Consider the following 26118-nt stretch of genomic DNA (forward strand, 5'->3'; position numbering starts at 1 on the left):
TAAATACCATATGCTAACACATATATATGGACTCTAAAAAAAAAAAAGGTTCTGAAGAACCTATGGGCAGGACAGGAATAAAGACGTAGATGTAGAGAATGGACTTGAGGACACGGGGAAGGGGAAGGGTTACCTGGGATGAAGTGAGAGTCACATGGACATATATACACTACCAAATGTAAAATAGATAGCTAGTGAGAAGCAGTAGCATCACACAGGGAGATCAGCTCGGTGCTTTGTGACCACCTAGAGAGGTGGGATAGGGACGGTGAGAGGGAGATGCAAGAGGGAGGAGGTATGGGGATATATGTATAAGTATAGCTGATTCACTTTGTTATATAGCGGAAACTAACACACCATTGTAAAGCAATTATATTCCAATAAAGATGTTAAAAAAAAAAAGCATATGTCTATCAACCAGCTCAGCAATTCACATAGAGCAACAAGTAAGCCTTTCTATGTCCATGTTCTCCTATATGAACAAGTAACAAAGAATCACAGAAATTTGAGGAAAACAAAACAAGAATGATAGATGAAAAAAAATTTCATCTGAGGAAACAGGGAAATTTCCAGGAATTAAAAAAGAATTAAAACTAAATTAGTAACCTCAGAGATATCTATGAAGATATTGCATGTGTAAAATAAGTTCAGCATATTGTGAAGAATGAACAATAGATTCCAATTCAAAATGGCAGTCTTATCACATGCATTTATCTCTTCTTCCTTCTGACTCCATCAAAACAATAGCAAAATAATAGGAAAAAAAAAAAAAGCATAAACCTACATAAAGACAGTGAGAGGTGTCCACTAGAAAATATGAGATTAGCATAGGTTTCTGGACTCTAGATAGAAACACAAAGATCACTGGTGAGTAATGAAACAGAGTTGTGGGATTACAAACTGGAGAAATGGGTCCTTATTATTAGTATGCACCTAGTGAGGCCTAGGGAAGGTGAGTTTTAATAGATTATTGCAAGAGTCTAGGAGGAAGGTCATGAGAACCACGGCAAAATAAGTTTATGAAAAGCCATTTAATTTGTTGGTAAACATATTAGGAGTTAATGGAGAAGTTCTTACAAAAGAGTTAATAAATAGGGGTTAAACTTTGAGAATTTATCCTTGGGAAGGAGAGGAGACACTTCTTCCAAATGTTAGTGAAAGAAATGTATAGAGAGTGGATAACATGAGATGAGAACATGGGCTGAGAATCAGGTGGGCTACAGATAATCTAGGGACTTTACAGGAGTGGTAAAAGCTTAAAAGAGCTCTTGAGGAATATATATATAAATGAACCGAGACAAGATGAGAAATTGTTCCTCGATCACAGTGCTATCTCAGCTAAAGCCAGAATGGATCATAATGCAATTGATTACTCAGTGATTTTCCTCAATCATGCTCAGATGCCATGGGTTTTAACACAGTGCAGGGCCAAAAGGCCTAAAGGGCCAGAAGACCCAGAATGCTTGTGTAGATCCACTGAAATGTTTGATCATGGAAGATAGGCAGAGTCAAAGTAATGTAAATGAAATCAGAAGGGGTTCATGGACTGGGAGAACATGCAGAGAAATGAAGCTGCAAAAACAGAGTAAAGAACAGGCTTAGTGGAAGTAAGGCTATTCAGAGGTGAAAGACTTGGAACAATGATTTCAAAGAAAGCACAAGGTCTTAGCTTACAAAGTTAGTGTATTTCATATGAATGAGAAGATCCAAAGTATAACTTTAAATATCACTGTCATACATGTAGTATATCAGAGATCATCTTAAGCATTTGTTGTATAATTAAATACATATTCTTTGAAAAGAAGTTTAAAAAAATTGTGTGTGTGTATTTGTTTATGTGTATGTTTCCAAAAATGAATCAATATAATTGGGATGAAATAGCTTGTGTGAAGGTTCTCCAAAAGATGATAGTGAAAAAAACATTTCTAATAAGGCATATCAGAATAAACTGTAAGTAGTTATTTTTAACTCTCAAAAACAAATTTTTCAATAGTGTTACACATGTGGTAGACTTATTTCCAGAGCAGCAATAAATTGTTTTAAAAAGAGACAAGACATATGCCTGGCTAATGATTACTAGTACGGGAAAATCATTTCTGCATGACCAACAAATAGTCAAAAGATACAAAAGGTTAGAAATAAGATATTTGAATAATGGACAATCCAAGGGCTAACATATTAATCCAGCTACCTATATTCCATTAAATGGATTAAGTATATTAAATGAATATTGTTTTGGTTATCTCATTGCATAATAAATCACTCCAAAACGTAGTAGCTTACAACTACAACAATTATTTATTATCTCTCATGATTCTGTGGATTGACTGGGCTCCACTGTGCAGTTCTTTTGTGCCATGAATAGTTGGTAAGGGCTGAAGTCAACTGAACTCTCAACTGGGCTGGAATGTCTAGATCAACTCACTTACTTGGCTGGCAATTGGAGATGTTTGTTGGCTGGGAGTTGGTTGGGGCTGTTGACCAAGATGCCTCTCTTTTCCTCCATGTAGATTTTCCATATATTTTGACCTTCTCAAAATACTGTGGCTGGGCTTGAATATTTAAAGTTCTAAGTAGAAGCTGAAGATTTCTCAAAGCCCTGCTTTGAAAGTTATGTAATGTCTCTTCTGCTGCATTTTGTTTGTCAAAACCATCTTGAATCTGGCCAGGTTCAACTTAGAGTGGAGATATGTGGAAGTGTCTTTTTTTTAAGTCAAAGTAATATATACATACAGTTTTTAAAAAATCAAATACTGAGAAGATCTTGTATGAAAAGTAATGATTCTCTATATGCCCTCAACTCCCTGCTCTCTAGGGATTTTGCACAGCCAAGTTTCTGGAATTCTTTTTATTAATATATGGCATTGATTGAACTGTTTCCTGAATCTCATCTTATTCTTTTTTCATTTATTTGTTTATTTTTCTGGGGCACATTTTCAAGTATTGTCCAAAAAGAGGGTACATGAGACATAATTTTTCACTCCTTGATTATTTAAAAATATTTTATTCTGTAACCACACTTGGTTGATTTTTTTGTGTGTGGTATAGAATTCTAGATTGAAAAAAACCTTTCCTCCAGAATTCCAAATGCATTTTTTCTATAATTTTTAGCACCAAGTATTATTGATAAGTAGTCTAGTTCCAGTATTATTCTTGTTCTTTTGTAACTATTACCTAGAATATATATGGAGTGGGTTGAACTTGAGGCCAACTGATTTGCCTTGCAAAATCCTATAGATGTCTGGGACTATCACATTTTTATTATAATAGAATGTGGGAACAAGGGATGGAGCTAAAAAGAAGTTATGGTAAGAAGAATGGCTCCTGTAAAAATGTCCATACTGGAATCCCAGGAATCTGTGAATATGTTACATTATGTGGCAAAAGGAAGTTTGCAGATGTAATTAAATTTGTAGACCTTAAAATAGGAAAATTATCATAGATTATCTGGACCCAATATAATCACAGGAGTCCTTTATAAGCAAAGAACTTTCTCTGATGAGAGTTAGATGCAGCACAAGGAAAAGACAGAGAGATGCAAAGCAGGGAAGAGAATCTGTTGAGGCTGGAGGGGTCCACATGGAAAGAATAAAAAGGAATGTGGGTAGCTTCTAGGACTGATAGACAGCAAGGAAAAGGAACCTTCATTCTATAATCACATGGAACTGAATTTAGCTGACAAGCTCAAATAGGCTGAAAGCATATTTTCCCCAAAGCATCCAGTAAAGAATGCAGCACTCAAGGCTGATTTCAACCTTGTGAGTTCCTAAGCAGAGGACTCAGCTGAGCCCACCTGGACTTCTGATCTACAGAAACTGTGAGATCATAAATTTGTGTTATTTTAAGTCACTAGTTTTTGGTGATTTTTTACAGCAGCAATAGGTAGCTAATATGGAAAGTCATTAATTGAAATCAGTATATAAAAAAAATAATGGTTCTATCCTTTTTTTCCAACTCTCTACATGTAGAATATCTGTCAGCAGGATTACTCCCCAGCTCAAGACAAAAAAAAAAAAACACAACAACACAAGAATTTCTCTGAAAAAATATAACCATCTGCACTGCTAAGAGGTAGGGCAGTTACCCACATTTATGTATGACTTGGTTACAAAATTGAGGGGCTCCCACCAACCTCCCCTTAATGTTTGATAATTTGCTAGGACAGCTCATAACCTCCAGAAAACACTTTATTATTATTGGTTTATTATAAAGAATACAAATGAGCAACCAGTTGGAAATGTACATAGGACAAGGTCTGGAAGGGTACTTAGTGCAGGAGCTTCTGTCCCTGTGGAGTTAGGGTACGCCACTCTCCTGACACACGGATGTATTGGCCAACTTGAAAGCTCTCTGAATCCTGTGGTTTAGATGTTTTTATAAAGGTTCCATTACATAGGCATAATAATTGATTAAATTGTTGGTCATTGATGACTGAACTCAATTTCCAGTTCCTCTCTCCTCTCCATCAGTTGGCTGAAAGTTCCATGTGAGTAGTCACATGGTTGGTTCCTCTGGCAACCAGTCCTATCTTGAAGCTAACTAGCATAAATTCAAGTATGGTTGAAAGGGGTTAACTATGGATAAAAGATGCTCCTATTACCCCTATCACTTAGGAAATTCCAAGAATTTTAGAAGCTCTGTGTCAGGACCAGGGACAAAGACCAAATATTATATATACTTCTTATTATGTCACATAGGCAAACACAAATGAACACAGGTGAAACAGAAAATGCAGTAAACAGAAAAGAACTTTCAAAAAATTAAAAGAAAATAACCAGTAATAGAATACTAATTTGTGTTCTAGAGTTATTTTAGAAGATTGCATTGATGATGTAAGAATAGGATACTAAACACAATGAATACAAAACAAAGAAATTAAAAAACATTAAAAATCATTAGGAAAGCAAAATATGATAGTTGAAAGAAAAAATCAATGGACTGTTGGGGAGAAAATTAACAAAATCTCCCTTGAAAGTTAAAAAAATGCATATCAATGGAAAAATTTTGAGAAAATACTGCATATATAGAAGACCAAGACAAGAAGCTCAAAATCCAGTTAAAAAGAATTTGAGAAAGTGAGAACAGAGGACAGAAGGGAGGAAATTTTGAAAGAAATAACACAAAGTGTTTTCCAAAGTTTCATGAAAGATACATGTTTCCAGATTGAAAGGATAAATACAGGCATATAATTTACCCTTTTTTCCAGCCAACTGGGTAGAAAGAGGGAATTTCTCTTAGAGATTATATGCCTGTGTTGCCACATAGTTCTGCATGATTAGGACTGCTTTTGGGGTAAAGTAGTGAGAAAACAGAGAGAAGAAAATAATGGGGATTGCCTCATACTCATGGGATCACAGGTCCCACCCCTCCTAGTTCCTTTGGCCAGAAAACTAGTTTTAGGTATCTGAACAATTGTTCCCACTGCTGTAGTGAAGCTCTGTGACTGAGGTTCCCCCTAGAGGCAGGGCTTGGAGAGAAAAATAAAGGAAAAAAACAAACATACATATTCTCCGGAACACAGGTGTTGGTTTTCCAAGTTGAGAAAGACAAGATTTCTCTCTGCATTTTTGCTTCCCACACCTGCTGCATAGTTCCGCATTTGAACCACGCTTGGGCTAAAGCCAGGAGGTAAAAAAGAGGAAAAATAAAAGCAGAAAAATCATGCTTGTTTACTGTTTTTTCCAGTTTTGGTATCCCTCCCCAATTCATCATTTTAGAGTTCTCAGATTTTGTTATTTGTATTTTAACCAGAAGTTATATGTATAATCAGTGGGATAAACAGTATCAGGCTGACTATGAAAGTCTAAATCAGGTTTTGATGTTTACCTTAAGTGTAAGAAGTAAAGTCCAGCAGAATATAAGAAATATGTGACTAGAAAAAAAGGTATACGATTATATGTGGAATGTTAATTGAGTAATTAAATCAACAACGATTTAGGTTCCACCTAGTATATAGGTATGATACTTTACTTTGGGGAGTAACAAATGCATATAAAGGCATACCTCAGAGATATTTTTGGATTGGTTCCAGGCAAAGTGAATATTGCAGTAAAGTGAGTCACACAGAGCTTTTGGTTTCCCAGTATATATAAAAGTTATGTTTATACTATACTGTAGTCTATGAAGTGTTCAATAACATTATGTCTAAAAAAAATGTTTTTGCTGTTAGAGGATCTTGCCTAGATGTTTATGGCTGATGACTGATCAGGATGATGGTTGCTGACGTTTTGGGTGACTGTGGCAATTTCTTAAAATAAAACAACAATGAAGGCTGCTGCATTGATTGAATCTTTCTTTCATGAATGATTTCTCTGTAACATGTTGGGAACTGGGTTCCAAGAGTAAGCATACTAATTGAACAGAGCAGATACGCATGCCATTTTACTGACCTGCTGACATAGTGTTATTTTACTATATTTCAATAGTCAAGGCAATTACAGAAATCAATCCTGATCCAAGAGGAGGGGCATAGGCACCTTTGCTCAATGGGAGGAATGTAAATGTCACTTGTAAGAAGAACATGTGAGACCAAATATATTATTCTGGCTCTCTTTGGAAAGTAAAATTTGCAGCAGTGTGCCACGGTTTTTAAAAATATCATAATACAGACATGGGAAATTTAAAAAATATAAAATAGCAACCTCTGGTGGTTACTTTTAAGTACAGAGAGTCCATATGATAAGCAACACATCAAAGGTAAAATGTAATAATCTGGAGCTATCAACTCCCCAAATTAACTCATTTATTTATTTGTTAATAACTGATTAAGCATTCAATGTTTTCCAAGTCCCGGGGGTTATACAAATGAGTAAGACAAGGTCCTGGCTCTAATAAGACAAAAAACTTCACCATAATTTTAATGCTGTTACCTAACTTTTGGGACACGCAGGGTGCTGACACAGTAAACTCTTAGAAGAGTTGGTCTCTGCTTCAAGGCACCTTATGATATTTTCTATCTCATTGTTTCCCAGTGGGTGTTGCCTACTTTTAATGTGACCTATATAGTCAATGTGTATTCATTGTCCCTTTGAATCTGGTTTGTGAATCTGCCAATCACTTGCTTCTGGTAAGCCCCGGTATTGCTATTCACATTATCATTGATTTAAATAACCATGGTGCTTGGCTTCTCAAGGATACCTCTCTGGAGGGTATACAGATTTATCTAGAATTAAAGTAAATTGGAGCAGTGTATTTAGTTACAGAATATAGCAATGTGTCCTACTAAGGACAGCTTCTTCATCAGGGGAAAGCTATATTTAACTAACTCTTTTTTAATTGCTTTGATGTCGTTTTAAGAGCACTGAAATTTAATCTCATAGGAACATTCCCCTTTTCATAGATCCCTGGCCTTTCTCAGGTTTAAAAAATGCCTTTACCTCATTTTAGCAAAGAACAAATACTCCATCATGCAAAAGAATATTAACAGGAAGTATATTTCCTGTCTGAAATGATTCATGTTTCAACAACATCTAAGACGTGAAACAGATAAGTGAATAAACCTTAATAAGGTTACTGTTCTTGCACACTCACTTTCTCCTTTATAAACTCATATGAAGATGGGGCACAAAGCAAATTTGTATAAACTTGGAGTGGTAACTACTATGGTACCACAAATAAAGTGGGTCCTGAAGACTTTCAGAATATATTTATATTTCTGTATTTATATTCATGACATAGACAATATAAATATGATGACCCTCTCAAAGAAATCTATTTGCACAGTGTAGGAGCATATTCAGTTGAAGATCTTGTGTGGCAATTTCTCTGGCATATTTGAGAATCTTTAGAAACCATGGAGAATAATCTGACAGATGGAATAGTCTTACAGAGATATTGGAGCTTACTTGGGAAGGTATAAGGTGGTTTCTGCCACTAAAGTAAAACTGTTTTCTAATCTGTTTGGAAAATTGCAATGAGAGGCATTCACATTTCACTGCATCGCAAAGCACTCTTCCCACTCCCCCATTCTTTCCATTGTTGAAACATTCCTCTCTGTGCTGAATCCAAATCTTCCTTATAAATTATTTCTTTTTAGATCTAAAAGTAAAAAAAAAACATTTTAAGATGGATTAAGGAATTTTCTTTTCAAATGTTTGAAGATAATTCAAACATGTCTACTTATCCAGAGGAAAACATTTCTATATTTTTTAGCCACTCTCCATATAATGTTTTTTAGACCTATCTACTTCTTTTTCTTAGTAGATTCATCACTAGTAGATAGAGTCGTTAATCTGTGGTAAAACAAAGTGCCTACTCTAGATATTGTATTAGGTACTTACACATACATATTTTCACTTCATTTCAGAGTAATCTCCTGAGGTAGATATTGTGAACCAGGAATCTGAATGACAATGTTAAGAAATTTGCCAAAAATCACAGAGTTGTGAGTGGTGAAGCTGGTTTTCCCAAGCAGATCCTTTGACTTCATCTTCAGATATCTCTGCTTCTCCATAACTACCATAGGAGTGAACTGTCAGAGACAGAGACAAGGTGATGGAGTAGAAGGATGTGAGCTCACCCTCTCTCACAAAAACACCAAATAACTATCGACCAAGAAACTCTGGAACCTACCAAAAAAGATATCCTACATCCAAAGGCAAAGAAGAAGTCACAATGAGACAGTAGGCAGGACACAATCATTGTAAAATCAAATCCCATACCCACTGGGTGAGTGACAACAAACTGGAAAATAATTATATTGTAGAGGTTCTCCCACAGGAGTGAAAGTTCTGAGCCCCATGTCAGCCTCCCAAACTGGGGGTCTGGCATCAGGAGGAGGAGCCCCAGAGCATCTGGCTTTGAAGGCCAGCCGGGTTTGATCACAGGAATTGCACAGGACTGGGAGAAACAGAAACTCCACCCTTAGAGGGTGCACACAAGGTCTTGTGCACACCAGGACCTATGTGACCGTGTAAGAGGCCTGGGCCAGACCTACCAGTTGGTATTTGAGGGTCTCCTGCAGTGGTGGGGGGAAGCTGTGGCTCACTGCAGGGACCAAGATACTGGTGATGGTAGTTCTGGGGAATACTCACTGGCATGAGCCCTCCTGGAGGCTGCCATTTTCTCACCAAGACCTGACCCCGCCCAACAGCCTCTGGGCTCCAGTGCTGGGATGCCTCAGACCAACAGGGTGGGAACACAGCACTACCTATCAGCAGACAGGCTGCCTAAAGTCTTCCTGAGCCCACAGCTACCCACTAAACACACTACTTGACATGGCCCTGCACACCAGAGGGACAAGACTCAGCTCTACCCACCAGTGGACAGGCACCAGTCCCTCCCACCAGGAAGCCTGCATAATCCTCTTAATCCAGCCTCATCCACCAGGGGGCAGACAGCATAAGCAAGAAACACTACAACCCTGCAACCTGCAGAACCAAAACTGCAATCACAGAAAGTTAGACAAAATGAGACAGCAGAGGAATATGTCCCAGATGAAGGAACAAGATAAAACCCCAGACAAACAACTAAGTGAAGTGGAGATAGGTAATCTTCCTAAAAAAGAATTCAGAGTAATGATAGTAAAGATGATTCAAGAGCTCAGAAAAAGAATGAAAGCACGGATCAAGAAGATACAAGAAATGTTTAATGAACAGCTAGAGGATCTAAAGAACAACAAACAGAGGTGAACAATACAATAACTGAAATGAAAAATACACTAGAAGGAAACAATAACAGAATAAATGAGGCAGAAGGACAGATAAGTGAGCTGGAAGGCAGAATGGTGGAAATCACTGCCATGGAACAGAATAAAGAAAAAAGAATGAAATGAAAAGAGGACCATTTAAGAGTCCTCTGGGACAGAATTAAGCCCACCAACATTCACATTATAGGGGTCCCAGAAGGAGAAGAGAGAGAAAGGACCTGAGAAAATATTTGAAGAGATTATAGCCAAATACTTCCCTAACATGGAAAGGAAACACTCACTCAAGTCCAGGAAGCACAGAGAGTCCCATATAGCATAAACACAAGGAGGAATAGGCTAAGACACATATTAATCAAATGCACAAAAATTAAAGACAAAGAAAATATTAAAAACAACAAATAAAATACAAGGGAATTCCCATAAGGTTATCAGCTGATTTCTCAGCAGAAAATCTACAAGGCCAGAAGGAAGTGGCATGGTATATTTAAAGTGATGAAAGGGAAGAACCTACAACCAAGAATACTCTAGCCAGCAAGGCTATCATTCAGATTTGACAGAGAAATCAAAAGCTCTACAGACAAGCAAATGCTAAGAGAATTCAGCACCACCAGACCAGCTTTGCAACAAATGCTAGAGGAACTTCTAGGCAAAAGAGTGAAGGCCACAACTATAGAAACAAGAAAATTACAAATGGAAACACTCACCAGTAAAGACAAACATACAGTAAAATTAGGAAATCATCCACACACAAATATGATATCAAAACCACCAATCATGAGAAGAGGAGAGTACAAAGCAAGTTACTGAAAATGCATTTGAAATTAAAAGACTGGCAACTTAAAACAATCTAGTTTATATACAGACTGCTATATTAAAACCTCATGGTAACCACAAACTGGAGTGAGCTGTCATTCATGAAATACTGATTAAATATCTGGTATTGTTTAGACCAGCAGTGCTTAAATATTAGTGGGCACCAGAATCACCTGGAGGGCTTTTAAAAACATGTATTTGTTAATCTTACCTTAGAGTTTCAGATACAGCATGTTTGGGGTGAGGCCTAAGAATTTTTATTTCTATCAAGTCCCCAGGTGATGCTGATGCTGCTGGTCTGAGGACCACACTTCAAGAACTACTGATTTAGAGGATTCTGTGGTGCTTGTCTGGAGGACTCTTGTAGTCAGAGCTGTACTCTGGTGATTAATAGGAAAATAACAGAAAACATTGCCTTCTCCAAGAAGCCTATATAGACGTAGTAATGGCCTCTACCCTGTACACCACACTCTAACTTCCCCTCCTCTCCACCCCCACAAGGAACCACTCTCTTAATCTCATAATCCACTGTGCATATCTCTGTTACTACATTTATCACAATGTATATGAAATATTTTTTCTCTGTTTCCTCTTATTAGACTAGGGAGTTATTGAGGGCAGAAGCTACTTTATTTCTCTTTGTACCCCTGAACATCTTGTGAAGTGTCTGACATTCAAAAGAAACTCAATAATTTTAGAATGAATGCTGGAATAAATATGGCATGGTAATTAAATTTGTAAGTAGCAGAAAACTATGAAAATAGGTTGTATGTCTACAACAACATAAAATTTTTTTAAAGTTTTGAAAGATGTGAGCTTAAATGAAGAAGATAAAGCATCATAAAGAAAATGCAAAAGTTCAAATTCAGATTCAAAAAGAATTTTGAATAGTCTTTGTTGAAGTTGATGTGAAAAAGTCTTAGGGGTTTTAGTTAAATCTCAGTTCAGTATAAATCAATACTATGAAGTAGCTGCTAGGACAATTAATAACCATGAGGCTTATGTAGAGAGTATATGTATTTAATATGGTCAGACTATTTGTTAATTTTTAGTTTAAAGGCAATAGTAGTGTTTGAAAGAAAAGAGCCTGGTAGGAGGATGGGTTCATGTTCCCAGTACTTCCTTATTATACCAGAAGCCAGATTATGTGTAAAGTATGTTGTCTTTCATCTGGTCCTATTTAAATTTTACTCCAGGAAGACTTCATTGGTTTTTTAAAATGTAAAGATGCAAACTTTTAACTGTAGGTTTCCTTTTCTTTTTCTAGCGGGGAGGAAACTGTAGCCAATATCTTATTATAGCATTCACTATTGAAAATAGGCTTTAATTGTTCATGCCTCTTTTTACCAATGCCTAATATTTTGAAACAGACCTCTTTTGAGCTTAAATTTCATGCATCTAGTCTTAGTTCAGGTAAGGGAATAAATGAAGGAAAGAATAATTTAAATTAAGGCCATTTATTTTTTCCAGCTATCTATGTAGAGCTAATTTCCTATTAGAAAAAAACCTAATTAATGTTTTAGAAAATATTCTATTTAAAATAATTGACATCTAAAATTGAAAAAAAAAATTAGTTTTAGAAAAAAAATTTTAATGGAAAAATTTTAGCTGATCAAATGCTCTGTCTCTGAATATGGATTGGAATGATTAAAACAAATAAGAAGTTGATGATCTTTTCTCTTTTATGATCTAATTCTATTCTTATTTTTCTCATATTTATCTGTCCATTCATTCTCTATTTTCTTTGCTGGACATTTCCCTATGGGCCACAAATCTTCCCTCTTTGTACTTATTCTCAAAGTCTCAGTTCTTGACTCTCATTTCTTCCCTTTTTATAGCCTCCTTCAGAAATAATTCCTGAATAAATAAAAATAATTTTAAAATTTATTACTTTTTCAAATGGGATATACAGCCTTTCGTTTCCAATCAGATCTCCCTCCTAAATTCAATGACCATATCAAAGCATTATCATTTTCTCAAACGCTTAAGTTTAAAGTTTTACATCAACTTTGAAATAGTTTCTCTCTTTCATCTAAATCCTATCAGTGTTTCTTGCAAAGACTCTGTCTCCTCTTTCAATTCCCATGGTCATTGCCCAAGTCCATGCTCTCCTTCCTGGATATCTCAATCTTTGCCTCACTGTTCCCTTTCAGTGCAACCACTTCATCCCCTAAATCTATAGCAACACACAACAGCATCCTGTGTACAATTAACTGGCTCATGGCAACATAAAGTCAGGAATTTGGAGTTGGCTCTTTAAGTAATAGATAAACAAAAGGTCATGTTGGAGTAGGATAGACGAGTTTTGTCCATATGTATACAGGTGACAGGCAGAGCTAAAGCGAGCCAAGAGAAGCAGGAATATTAAACCATCTAGCAGAGAGATCTGATGAGCCAAGTTAGCATGACTTCCTGAGAGAGGATCCTCACTTGTTGACCTTTTGTTTCAGCCTCCAAGTGGCTTGGCCTACTTTATTTACTGTCCTGAGATTTTTGTAAACTTGCAGCTTGTATTCTCACAATGTCTCCTTTTACTTAAATTAACTGGATTGAGATTTTCTTTCCTGCAAACAAACATGTCCTTACCCAGATGCCACCTTCCAATCACATGTGGACATTAGCCATAGCTCCTTAATTCACCTCATTAATGCTAAGATTTAGGGATTTAAATCATTCTTGCATACACCTGCTAGATTAATATTTCTAATCAAATATATCAGACTTCTGTCAAAAAATATAACCTTCTGGAAGTACCCCTCTAAAATTTATAAAAATGAAAGCTCCTCTTCCTGGCTTTCATTAAATTTTGATTTACTTCTCCAATCTAACTTTTCCCTTTTACCAATATAAATCCACCACTGAGTCAAGCTGGTGTGTTTCAGAATTGCCATGTTTATTCCTCATTCCATGCCTTAACTAATAGTGTTGGCTTCTTTTGTAATGCTGTCCCATTAACTCCTCTACTTTTTCTACACCTTTGGCTTAATAAAGCTACACACTCCAACAAACATACGTCTGGCAAATGCCCACTAATTCTTTAGCTCATGCATTATCAGATTTAGAGAGCCTTTCCTGACTCTTGTATTTCAATGACTCTTTCTATTTATATTATTACCTTGATATTGTATTAATATCATATGTTCGAGTATTTATCTTTCCCAGAATAACTGTTCATGCTGTGAAATCTAGGCAAAGATCAACTTTGTATAATATAACAAAGTGCCTAGAGTCAGTTCTTAGTAAATGAATGTTGAATGAGTAAATTAACCAATGAATGAATGCTTACCTTTTAAGACTCAGGTTAAGTCCAACCACCCTAGTGAAGCCTTTATAGATTATTCTCAACATTTGTTGATGCCTTTTTCATCAACAATTATAGATTTTGCTACACAATTTAGTATTCAACTATTTATACACTTTCTTTTTTAAATTTTGTTTTATATTTTGATCTTCTCTGCCTCATTCAGGTCAGAAGTTCTTGAATGTCAAGGAACATACCATTGTCTTATTCTGTGTTTTCTACACTGCTTAGTAGGAAAAGCATGTTGTCGTTTATATCTCTTGATTATAATTTTCCAAGGACTACACCTCTGAAAGAATTAGAAATGGTGTCATATGTAGATTGGCTAGACATTTTTCTGCAGATATATCTATATTTCATCTCAGCTAAAAAAAACCCTTCAGTAACTTCTTGAAAATAGCAGTGTCCATTTGTGGGCATATGTACTATTTACCCCAGACACTCTTTTCTAAACAAGATGTATAGCACTCAATAAAAAATTATGATACATAAGAAAAAACAATCCATTGGGGGTTCCCTGGTGGTGCAGTGCTTAAGAATCTACCTGCCAAAAAAAAAAAAAAAAAGAATCTACCTGCCAATGCAGGGGACATGGGTTCAAGCCCTGGTCTGGAAAGATCCCACATGCCGTGAAGCAACAAAGCCCATTCACCACAACTACTGAGCCTGCTCTCTAGAGCCCAAGAGCCACAACTACTGAAGCCCACATGCCTAGAGCCCATGCTCCACAACAAGAGAAGCCACTGCAATGAGAAACCTGAGCACTGCAACAAAAAGCAGACCCCACTCACTGCAACTAAAGAAAGCCCACATGAAGCAATGAAGACCCAATGCAGCCATATATAAATAAATAAATAAATAAATAAATAAATAAATAAATAAACTTTAAAAAAAGAAAAACAACCGAAGTTAAAAAGAAAATCCATTGTCAAGAGATAATGCAATCAACAGAATCAGTCTTAGACAAGATCCAGCTATGAAAATTATGAGACAGAAACTTTAAAATAACTATGGTTAATATCTTAAAGGATGTAGTCAAAGTGATGGGGAATTTGAGCAGAGATAGAATGATCAGAAATGGCCAAAAGGAAACACTATTTTAAAGACTCTATGTCATAGATAAATAATGTCTTTGGCTTGCTCATCAATTGACTTGACACAGACAAGAAGAAATCAGTGAATCTGAGAAGAATAGAAATAACTTAGTTTGAAGCACAGGAAAAAATAAAAACAAACAAAAGCAACACAAAAGAGAAGAGATCATCCGAAAGCTGTGAGACAATATTAACGGGTCTAATATATGTGTAATTATAATCCCAGAAGTAGGAGAGAGAGGACATAACAGAAGAAATAATTGAAGAAACAATAGTCTAGATATTTTTCCAAAATAAAGACATTAAACCACAGATTCAAGAGATATCATGAATCACACACACACACACACACACACACACACACACACACACACACACACACACACACACATTCAAACTAGACACATCACATTCAAACTGCTGGAAATCAAAGTTAAAATGAAAATATTAAAGGTAGCCAAGACAGGGAAACATTACACAAAGAGATACAGAGATAAAAACAGCTCAGAAACTAAACAATCTAAAAGATAATTGAGTGAAATCCTTAAAGTTCCAAAAGAAAAAACAAGAAAACCCTGCCAATTCAGAATTCTACACCAATGAAAATATCTTTTTTTAAATTTTATTTTATTTATTTCTTTTATACAGCAGGTTCTTATAAGTTATCCATTTTATACATATTAGTGTATATATGTCAATCCCAACCTCACAATTCATCACAACACCCCCACGCCACACACCACCACTTTCCCCCCTTGGTGTCCATATGTTTGTTCTCTACATCTGTCTCTCAATTTCTGCCCTGCAGACTGGTTCATCTGTACCATATTTCTAGGTTCCACATATATGCGTTCATATACGATATTTGTTTTTCTCTTTCTGACTTACTTCACTCTGTATGACAGTCTCTAGGTCCATCCACGTCTCAACAAATGACCCAATTTCATTCCTTTTTAGGGCTAATATTCCATTGTATATATGTACCACATCTTCTTTATCCATTCATCTGCTGATGGACATTTAGGTTACTTCCATGACCTGGCTATTGTAAAGAGTGCTGCAATGAACATTGGGGTACATGTGTCTTTTTGAACTATGGTTTTCTCTGGGTATATGCCCAGTAGTGAGATTGCTGGGTCATATGGTAATTCTATTTTCAGTTTTTAAGGAACCTCCATAATGTTCTCCATAGTGGCTGTATCAATTTACATTCCCACCAACAGTGCAAGAGGGTTCCCTCTACTCCACACCCTCTCCAGCATTTGTTGTTTGTAGATTTTCTCATGATGCCCATTCTAACTGGTGTGAAGTGATACCTCATTGTAGTTTTGATTTGCATTTCTCTAATAATTAGTGACATTGAGCAGCTTTTCATGTGCTTCTTGGCCATCTGTATGTTTTCTTTGGAGAAATGTCTATTTACATCTTCTGCCCATTTTTGGATTGGGTTGTTTGTTTTTTTAATATTGAGCTTCATGAGCTGTTTATATATTTTGGCGATTAATCCTTTGTCTGTTGATTAATTTGCAAATATTTTCTCCCATGCTGAGGGTTGTCTTTTCGTCTTGTTGGTAGTTTCCTTTGCTGTGCAAAAGGTTTGAAGTTTCATTAGGTCCATTTGTTTATTTTTGTTTTTACTTCCATTAATCTAGGAGATGGATCAAAAAAGATCTTGCTGTGATTTATGTCAAAGAGTGTTCTGCCTATGTTTTCCTCCAGAGTTTTATAGTGTCCAGTCTTACATTTAGGTCTTTAATCCATTTTGAGGTTTTTTTGTGTGTGTGGTGTTAGGGAGTGTTCTAATTTCATTCGTTTACATGTAGCTGTCCAGTATTCCCAGCACCACTTATTGAAGAGACTGTCTTTTCTCCATTGTATATCTTTACCTCCTTTGTCATAGATTAGTTGACCACAGGTGTGTGAGTTTATCTCTAGACTTTCTATCTTGTTCCATTGATCTATGTTTCTGGTTTTGTGCCAGTACCATGTTGTCTTGATTACTGTAGCTTTGTAGTATAGTCTGAAGACAGGGAGTCTGATTCCTCCAGCTCTGCTCTTTTTCCCTCAAGACTGCTTTGGCTATTCAGGGTCTTTTGTATCTCTATACAAATTTTAAGATTTTTTGTTCTAGTTTTGTAAAAAATGCCATTGGTAATTTGATAGGGATTGCATTGAATCTGCAGATTGCTTTGGGTAGCATAGTCATTTTCACAATATTGATTCTTCCAATCCAAGAACATGGTATATATCTGCATCTGTTGGTATCAACTTTGATTTCTTTCAACAGTGTCTTATAGTTTTCTGCATACAGGTCTTTTGTCTCCTTAGGTAGGTTTATACCTTGGTATTTTATTCTTTTTGTTGCAATGGTAAATGGGAGTATTTCCTTAATTTCTCTTTCAGATTTTTCATCATTAGTGTATAGGAATGCCAGAGATTTCTGTGCATTAATTTTGTATCCTGCAACTTTACCAAATTCATTGCTTAGCTCTAGTAGTTTTCTGGTGGCATCTTTAGGATTCTCCATGCATAGTATCATGTCATCTGTAAACAGTGACAGTTTTACTTCTTCTTTCCTAATTTGTAATCCTTTTCTTTCTTTTTTTTTTTTCTCTGATTGCCATGGCTAGGACTTCCAAAACTATGTTGAATAATAGTGGTGAGAGTGGACATCCTTGTCTTGTTCCTGATCTTAGAGGAAATGGTTTCAGTTTTTCACCATTTAGAATGATGTTTGCTGTGGGTTTGTCATATATGGCCTTTATTATGTTGAGTTAGGTTCCATCTACGCCCACTTTCTGGAGAGTTTTTATGGTAAATTTGTGTTGAATTTTGTCAAAAGCTTTTTCTGCATCTATTGAGTTGATCATATGGTTTTTATTCTTCAATTTGTTAATATGGTGTATCACATTGATTGATTTGCATATATTAAAGAATCCTTGCATCCCTGGGATAAATCCCACTTGATCATGGTGTATGATCATTTTAAGGTGTTGTTGGATTCTGTTTGCTAGTGTTTTGTTGAGGATTTCTGCATATATATTAATCAGTGATATTGATCTGTAATTTTCTTTTTTTGTAGTATCTTTGGTTTTGGTATCAGGGTGATGGCGGCCTCAGAGAATGAGTTTGGAAGTGTACCTTCCTCTGCAATTTTTTGGAAGAGTTTGAGAATGATGGGTGTTAGCTCTTCTCTAAATGTTTGATAGAATTCACCTGTGAAGCCATCTGGTCCTTGACTTTTGTTTGTTTTAAGATTTTTAATCACAATCTCAATTTCATTACTTGTGACTGGTCTGTTCATATTTTCTATTTCTTCCTGGTTCAGTCTTGGAAGGTTATACCTTTATAAGAGTTTGTCCATTTCTTCCAGGTTGTCCATTTTATTGGCATAGTGTTGCTTGTAGTATTCTCCTAGGATGCTTTGTATTTCTGCGGTGTCTGTTGTAACTTCTCCTTTTTCATTTCTAATTTTATTGATTTGAGTCCTCTCCCACTTTTTCTTGATGAGTCTGGCTAATGGTTTATCAATTTTGTTTATCTTCTCAAAGAACCAGCTTTTAGTTTTATTGATCTTTGCTATTGTTTTCCTTGTTTCTATTTCATTTATTTCTGCTCTGATCTCTATGACTTCTTTCCTTCTACTAACTTTAGGTTTTGTTTTTTCTTCTTGCTCTAGTTCCTTTAGGTGTAAAGTTAGATTTTTATTTGAGATTTTTCTTGTTTCTTGAGGTAGGCTTGTATTGCTATAAAGTTCCTTCTTAGAACTGCTTTTGCTGCATCCCATAGGTTTTTGATCATCATGTTTTCATTGTTATTTTTCTTTAGGTATTTTTTGATTTTGTCTTTGATTTCTTCAGTGATCTCTTGGTTATTTAGTAATATATTGTTTAGCCTCCATTAGTTTGTGTTTTTTATGTTTTTTTCCCCTGCAATTGATTTTCTAATCTCATAGTGTTGTGGTCAGAAAAGATGTCTGATGTGATTTCAATTTCCTTAAATTTACTGAGGCTTGATTTGTGACCCAAGATGTGATCTATCCTGGAGAATGTTCCATGTGCACTTGAGAAGAAAGTGTAACCTGCTGTTTTTGGATGGAATGTCCTATAAATATCAATTAAATCTACTTGGTGTATTGTGTCCTTTAAAGCTTGTGTTTTCTTATTAATTTTCTCTTTGGATGATCTGTCCATTGGTGTAAGTGAGGTGTTAAAGTCCCCCACTATTATTGTGTTACTGTTGATTTCCTCTTTTACAGCTATTAGCAGTTGCCTTATGTATTGGGGTGCTACTAAGTTGGGTGCATATACATTTATAATTTTTATATCTTCTTGGATTGATCCTTGATCATTATGTAGTTCCTTCTTTGTCTCTTGTAACATCCTTTATTTTAAAGTCTATTTTATCTGATATGAGTATTGCTACCTCAGCTTTCTTTTGATTTCCATTTGCATGGAATATTGTTTTCCATCCCCTCACTTTCAGTCTGTATGTGTCCCTATGTCTGAAGTGGGTCTCTTGTAGACAGTATGTATGTAAGTCTTGTTTTTGTATCCATTCAGTGAGCCTGTGTCTTTTGGTTGGAGCATTTAATCCATTCACATTTAAGGTAATTATCGATATGTATGTTCCTATGACCATTTTCTTAATTGTTTTGGGTTTGTTTTTGTAGGTCCTTTTCTCCTCTTGTGTTTCATACTTAGAGAAGTTCCTTTAGCATTTGTTGTAGAGCTGGTTTGATCATGCTGAATTCTCTTAGCTTTTGCTTGTCTGTAAAGCATTGGATTTCTCCGTGGAATATGAATGAGATCCTTGCTGGGTAGAGTAATCTTGGTTGTAGGTCCTTCCCTTTCATCACTTTAAATATGCCATTACACTCCCTTCTGGTTTGTAGTGTTTCTGCTGAGAAATCAGCTGTTAACCTTATGGGAGTTCCCATGTATGTTATTTGTCATTTTTCCCTTGTTGCTTTCAATAATTTTTCTTTGTCTTTAATTTTGGTCAATTTGATTACTATGTGTCTTAGTGTGTTTCTCCTCGGGTTTATCCTGCCTATGACTCTCTACTCTTCCTGGACTTGGGTGGCTATTTCCTTTCCCATGTTAGGGAAGTTTTTGACTATAATCTCTCCAAATATTTTCTCAGAGCGTTTCTCTCTGTCTTCTCCTTCTGGGACCACTATAATGCGAATATTGTTATATTTCATGTTGTCCCAGAGGTCTCTTAGGCTGTCTTCACTTCTTTTCATTCTTTTATCTTTATTCTGTTCCGTGGCACTGAATTCCACCATTCTGTCTTCCAGGTCACTGATCCGTTCTTCTGCCTCAGTTATTCTGCTATTGATTCCTTCTAGTGTATTTTTCATTTCAGTTATTGTATTGTTCATCTCTTTTTTCTTTAATTCTTCTAGGTGTTTGTTTTTCTAATTCTTCTAGGTCTTTGTTAAACGTTTCTTGCATCTTCTCGATCTTTGCCTCCATTCTTTGTTCCGAGGTCATGGATCATCTTCACTATCATTATTCTGAATTCTTTTTCTGGAAGGTTACCTATCTCCACTACATTTAGCTGTTTTTTGTGGTTTTATCTTGTTCCTTCATCTGGTACGTAGACCTCTGCCTTTTCATCTTGTCTCTCTTTCTGTGAATGTGTTTTTATTCCACAGGCTGAAGGATTGTAGTTCTTCTTCATTCTGCTGTCTGCCCTCTGGTGGATGAGACTATCTAAGAGGCTTGTGCAAATTTCCTGATGGGAGGCACTGGTGGTGGGTAGAGCTGGGTGTTACTCTGGTAGGCAGAGCTCAGTAAAACTTTAATCTGCTTGTCTGCTAATGGGTGGAGCTGTGTTCCCTCCTTGTTGTTTGTTTGGCCTGAGAAGATCCAGTACTGGAGCCTAGAGGCTCTTTGGTGAGGCTAGTGGTGGACTCTAGGAGGGCTCAGGCCAAGGAGTACTTCCCAGAACTTCTTCTGCCAGTGTCCCTGTCCCTGTGGTGAGTCACAGCCACCTCCGCCTCTGCAGGATACCCTTGAACACTAGCAGGTAGGTCTGGTTCTGTCTCCCATGGGGTCAGTGCTTCTTCCCCTGGGTCCTGCTGCACACACTACTTTGTTTGTGCCCTCCAAGAGTGGAGTCTCTGTTTCCCCCAGTCCTGTCGAAGTCCTGTAATCAAATCCCACTAAACTTCAAAGTCTGATTCCTTAAGAATTCCTCCTCTTGTTGCTGGACCCCCCAGGTTGGGAAGCCTGACGTCAGGCTCAGAAACTTCACTCCAGTGGTTGGACTTCTGTGGTATAAATGTTCTCCAGTTTGTGAGTCACCCACCCAGGAGTTATAGGATTTGATTTTATTGTGATTGTGCCCCTCCTACCATCTCTTTGTGGCTTCTCCTTTGTTTTTGGATGTGGGGTATCTTTTCTGGTGAGTTCCAGTGTCTTCCTGTTGATGATTGTTCAGCAGTTAGTTGTGATTCTGGTGCTCTCACGAGACGGAATGAGAGCACATCTTTCTACTCTACCATCTTGAACCAATTTGAAAATATTTTTCAAATATGAAGGTAAACTGAAGAATTTTTAATATAATTTCAAGTTGAGAGAAATTATTGCCATCAGATATATACTAGAGAAAATGTTAAAGAACGTTCTTCAGGCATATACCATTCAGAAGTATGCATCTTCAAAAAGAAATGAAGAATTGAAGATGTAAAAAATTAAGGTAAGTTTTTTTTTGTTTGTTTTTTGGTGTTTTTGTTTTTTGTTTTTTTGCAGAGAAAGGTTTATTGCAGTACTGAGCAAGGCAGAGGAGACTCTTGCTCAAAAAGACCAAACTCCCTGATAGGCATAGGGCAGTTGAGGATATTTGTTGGTGAGTGTTGTGTGCAGAAGAGGAAGGCAAATGCCATTGATGCAATGCAGAAATGGGATGGGATGGTTTTTTGCTTACTGTCTTCATACTGACCACCCCGGTCACCCTGTTAGTTCTGTCATTAAGCACTAATAACCAGGGGAGAGTGCTAATGCAGTCCCTCACTACCACAAATTACACAGTTGAGTTTCCTGCATTTGGGGAAATTCCAGGGGTCAGCACACCCGCAGTGCAATGGTTAAGCCTCACCCTGGAAAAACCACCTTCATGATCATGATGTCTCCCCTGCCAGATAAGTATTCTTTCTTATTTTTAATTGCTGTAAAAGAGGAGTGGTTTTCTAAAGAAAAAAATAGTAATATAATGTGATTTTATAACATATTCAAAATTTAAATGTATGACAATAACACAAAGGGCAGGAGAAATTGGAAACACACCGTTCTAAGATTTTTTACTGTACTTGAAGTCATATAATAATTAATGGTAGACAGTGATAAGTTAAAAATATATAGAGGCATACCTCATTTAATTTCTTTTCACTTTATTGTGCTTCACAGATACTGCATTTTTTGCAAATTGATGCTTTGTGGCAACACTGCACTGAGCAGGTCTATGGGCACCATTTTTCCAACAGCATTTGCTCACTTTGTATCACTCTATCACATTTTGGCAATTCTTGTAATATGCCAAACATTTTTATTGTTATTATATTTGTTGCAATGATCTGTGATCAATGAACTTTGATGTTAGTATTGTAATTGTTTTGGGGTGCCATGAACCACACCCATATAAGATGGTGAACTTGATCAATAAGTGTGTGACTTCTGACTGATGTACAAGCCAGCCTTTCCCCATCTCTATTCCTCTCCTTGGGGATCCCTATTCCCTAAGACACAACAAGATTGAAATTAGGCCAATTAATAACCCTACAGTGGCCTCTTAATGTTCAAATGAAAGGAAGGGTTGCATTTCTTTCACATTAAATCAAAAGCTAGAAATGATGAAGCTTAGTGAGGAAGGCATGCCAAAAGCTGAGATAGGCTGAAATCTAGGCCTCTTGCACCAAATGGCTAACCAAGTTGTGAATGCAAAGGAAAAGTTCTTGAAGGACATTGAAAGTGCTACTCCAGTGAACACACAAATGATAATAAAGGGAACCAGCCTTACTGCTGATATGGAGAAAGTTTTATTGAGAGAAAGTTTTATCTCTTTGTTGATAAGAGATCAAACCAGTCACAACATTCCCTTAAGCCAAAGCCTAATCCAGAGCGAGGTCCTAACTGTCTTCAATTCTATGAAGGCTAAGAGAGGTGAGGAAGCTATAGAAGAAAAGTTTGAAGCTAGCAGAGGTTGGTTCATGAGGTTTAAGGAAGAAAAAGTTTTCATAATATAAAAGTGCAAGGTGAAACAGCAAGTTCTCATGTAGAAGCTGCAGCAAGTTATCCAGAATATCTATCTAAGATCATTAAAAAATGTGGCTACACTAAACAACAGATTTTCACTGTAAACAGAACAGCCTTATATTGGTAGAAGATGCCATCTCAGACTTTCATAGCTAGAGAGGAGAAGTCAATGCCTGGCTTCAAAGCTTCAAAGAACAGGCTGACTTTCTTGTTAGCAGCTAATGCTGCAAGTGACTTTCAGTTGAAGTTAGTGCTCACTTACCATTCCAAAAGTCTCAGGGCCCTTAAGAATTATGCTAAATCTACTCTGTTTACACCCTCTAAGTGGAACAACAAAGCCTGGATAATAGCACACCTCTTTGCAACATGGTCTACTGATTACTTTAAGCCTGCTGTTGAGGCCTATGGCTCAGAAAAAACAATTCCTTTCAAATTACTACTGTTCATTGACAATGTACCTGATCACCCAAGAGCTCTGATGCAGATGTACCGTACAACAAGATTAATGTTGTTTTCATGCCTGTTAACACAACATCCATTCTGAAGCCCATGGATCTAGAAGCAATTTCAATTTTCATGTCTTATTATTTAAGAAATACATTTTTTAATGTTATAGCTGCCATAGATAGCGATTCCTCTAATGGAGCTGGGCAAAGTAAATTGAAAACCTTCTGGAAATGATTCATCATTCTAGATGCCATTAAGAACAGTTGTGATTCATGGGATGAGGTGAAAATATCAACATTAACAGGAGTTTTGAAGAAGCTGATTCCAGCCCTTGTGGATGACCTTGAGGGGTTCAAGACTTCAGCAGGGGAAGTAACTACAGGTGTGGTAGAAATAGTAAGAGAACTAGAATCAGAAGTGGAGCCTGAAGATGTGACTGAATTGCTGTAATCTCATCATAAAACTTGAATAGATGAGGAGTTGCTTCTTATGGATGTGCAAAGAAAATGGTTTAATGAGATGGAATCTACTCCTGGTGAAAATGCTGTGAAGATTGTCGAAACAATAACAAAGATTTAGAATATTATGTAAACTTGATCAAGATGGCAGACTAAGAAGACCCTGAGCTCCTCTACTCCAGGGACACACCAAAACTTCAACTACATATAGAAATTCTCTCTCTGAGAATGACCTAAATACTACCAGAACAGCTGCTCTATGATTAAGGATATGAAGGAAAAAACCATATTAAGATGGGTAGATGAGGCAAAAATGTGATGTATTCAGGACACACACACCTGGCAGGCAATCCAAAAACAGAAGTGGGGGGCTTCCCGGATGGAGCAGTGGTTAAGAATCCACCTGCCAATGCAGGGGACATGGGTTTGAGCCCTAGTCCAGGAAGATCCCACATGCAGCAGAACAACTAAGCCCATGCACAACTACTGAAGCCTGCACACCTAGAACCCATGCTCCAAAACAAAGAGAAGCCACTGCAATGAGAAGCCTGCACACTGCAACGAAGAGTAACCCCTGCTTGCCTCAACTAGAGAAAACCTGTGCAAAGCAATAAAGACCCAACACAGCCAAAAATGAAAAATAAATACAATAAATAAATTTAAAAAAAAAACAGAAGAGGTACCACAAACTCAGACGTTCTCCTTAAGAAGTGAGGGGTTTGAGACCCATGTTGGGCATGCCAGCCCTAGGGACTGACGCTGGCAAAATGAGTCCTGTTAATGGGTTTTAACATCCAGCGGGGTTTACAGCTGGGAGAACTGGAGGGCTGAGGGAAACTGAGACTCCACTGTTAAAGGGCACACACACAAACTTACTCTGCCTCTCAGCACAGAGGCAGCAGATTCAAAAGTGCCCTGGCTAGTGGATAGCCAGCCTGCCAAGCATGCTTTCCAGCCCACACCATGCTTAGGTTTTAGCCAACCCTGCCAAGGTGTCAGCCATTACTGTGCTCTGAGAGAAACCCTGGCCCATGCTGGCCTCCAGTAATAGTCTCACCCACCAAGGCAGTGGCCCTCAGCACAACCCTGGAGAAGCCTTGGCCTGTGCAGTATTCTGGCTCCAGAACTCCACCAAGGCAGATGCAGTCAGCATGTTCTGGGAGAAGCCCTAGCCCATGCTGGGCTACAGCTCCAGCACCAGCACCACCACCCTGCTTAAAGCTCCAGATTATGCCCCCTTTAGCTCCATCCCTCCCACTAAGGCTACTGGGCACAAGCAGTCTGGATAGGATGCTCCTACACAAGGACACACTTTCAAGGCCAGGAAAGGTAAATGTTCTGCCTAATTCTTAGAGACAAACTCAGAAAATCAAACAAAATGAAAAGATAGAGTAATGTGTTCCAAATGAAACGGCAAAATAAAACCTCAGGAAAGAACCCTAGTGAAACAAACATAAGTAACTTACCTGATAAATAGTTTAAAATAATGAACATAACAAAGGTCACTGATCTCAGGAAAAGTGTAGAGGAACACAGTGCGAGTTTCAACAAATAATTAAAAGAATTAAAAAGTGTTAAAAAAGAACCAATCAGAGTTGAAGAATACAATAACTGAAATTAAAAATACACTGGAAGGACTCAACAGCAGATTAGGTGATACAGAAGAATGTATAAGTGACCTGGAAGTCAGAATAGTAGAAATCATCCAATCAGAGCAGCAAAAAGAAAAAGAATTTTAAAAGCCTGAATAGTTTAAGGGACATTTGAGACAACTTCAAGCATACTAACATTCACATTATAGGGGTTCCAGAAGGAGACGAGAGAGAGAAAGGAGTCAAAAATACATTTGATGATATTATTGTGAAAAGTTTCACAACTCAGGGAAGGAAACAGATAATCAGGTCCAAGAATCACAGAGAGTCCCAAACAAGATGAATTCAAAGAGATCCACACCAAGATATAATTTAAATGGAAAAGTTTAAAGAGATAATTTTAAAGGCAGCAAAAACAAAGCAATTAGTCAAAGGCACAGGAACAAGGCTATCAGCTGATTTTTCAGCAAAAACTTTGCAGGCAGAAGACAATTCCAGATTTATTT

Source organism: Balaenoptera physalus, assembly GCF_965194825.1.
Source record: "Balaenoptera physalus genome assembly, chromosome: 17".
NCBI classification, from domain to species: Eukaryota; Metazoa; Chordata; class Mammalia; order Artiodactyla; family Balaenopteridae; genus Balaenoptera; species Balaenoptera physalus.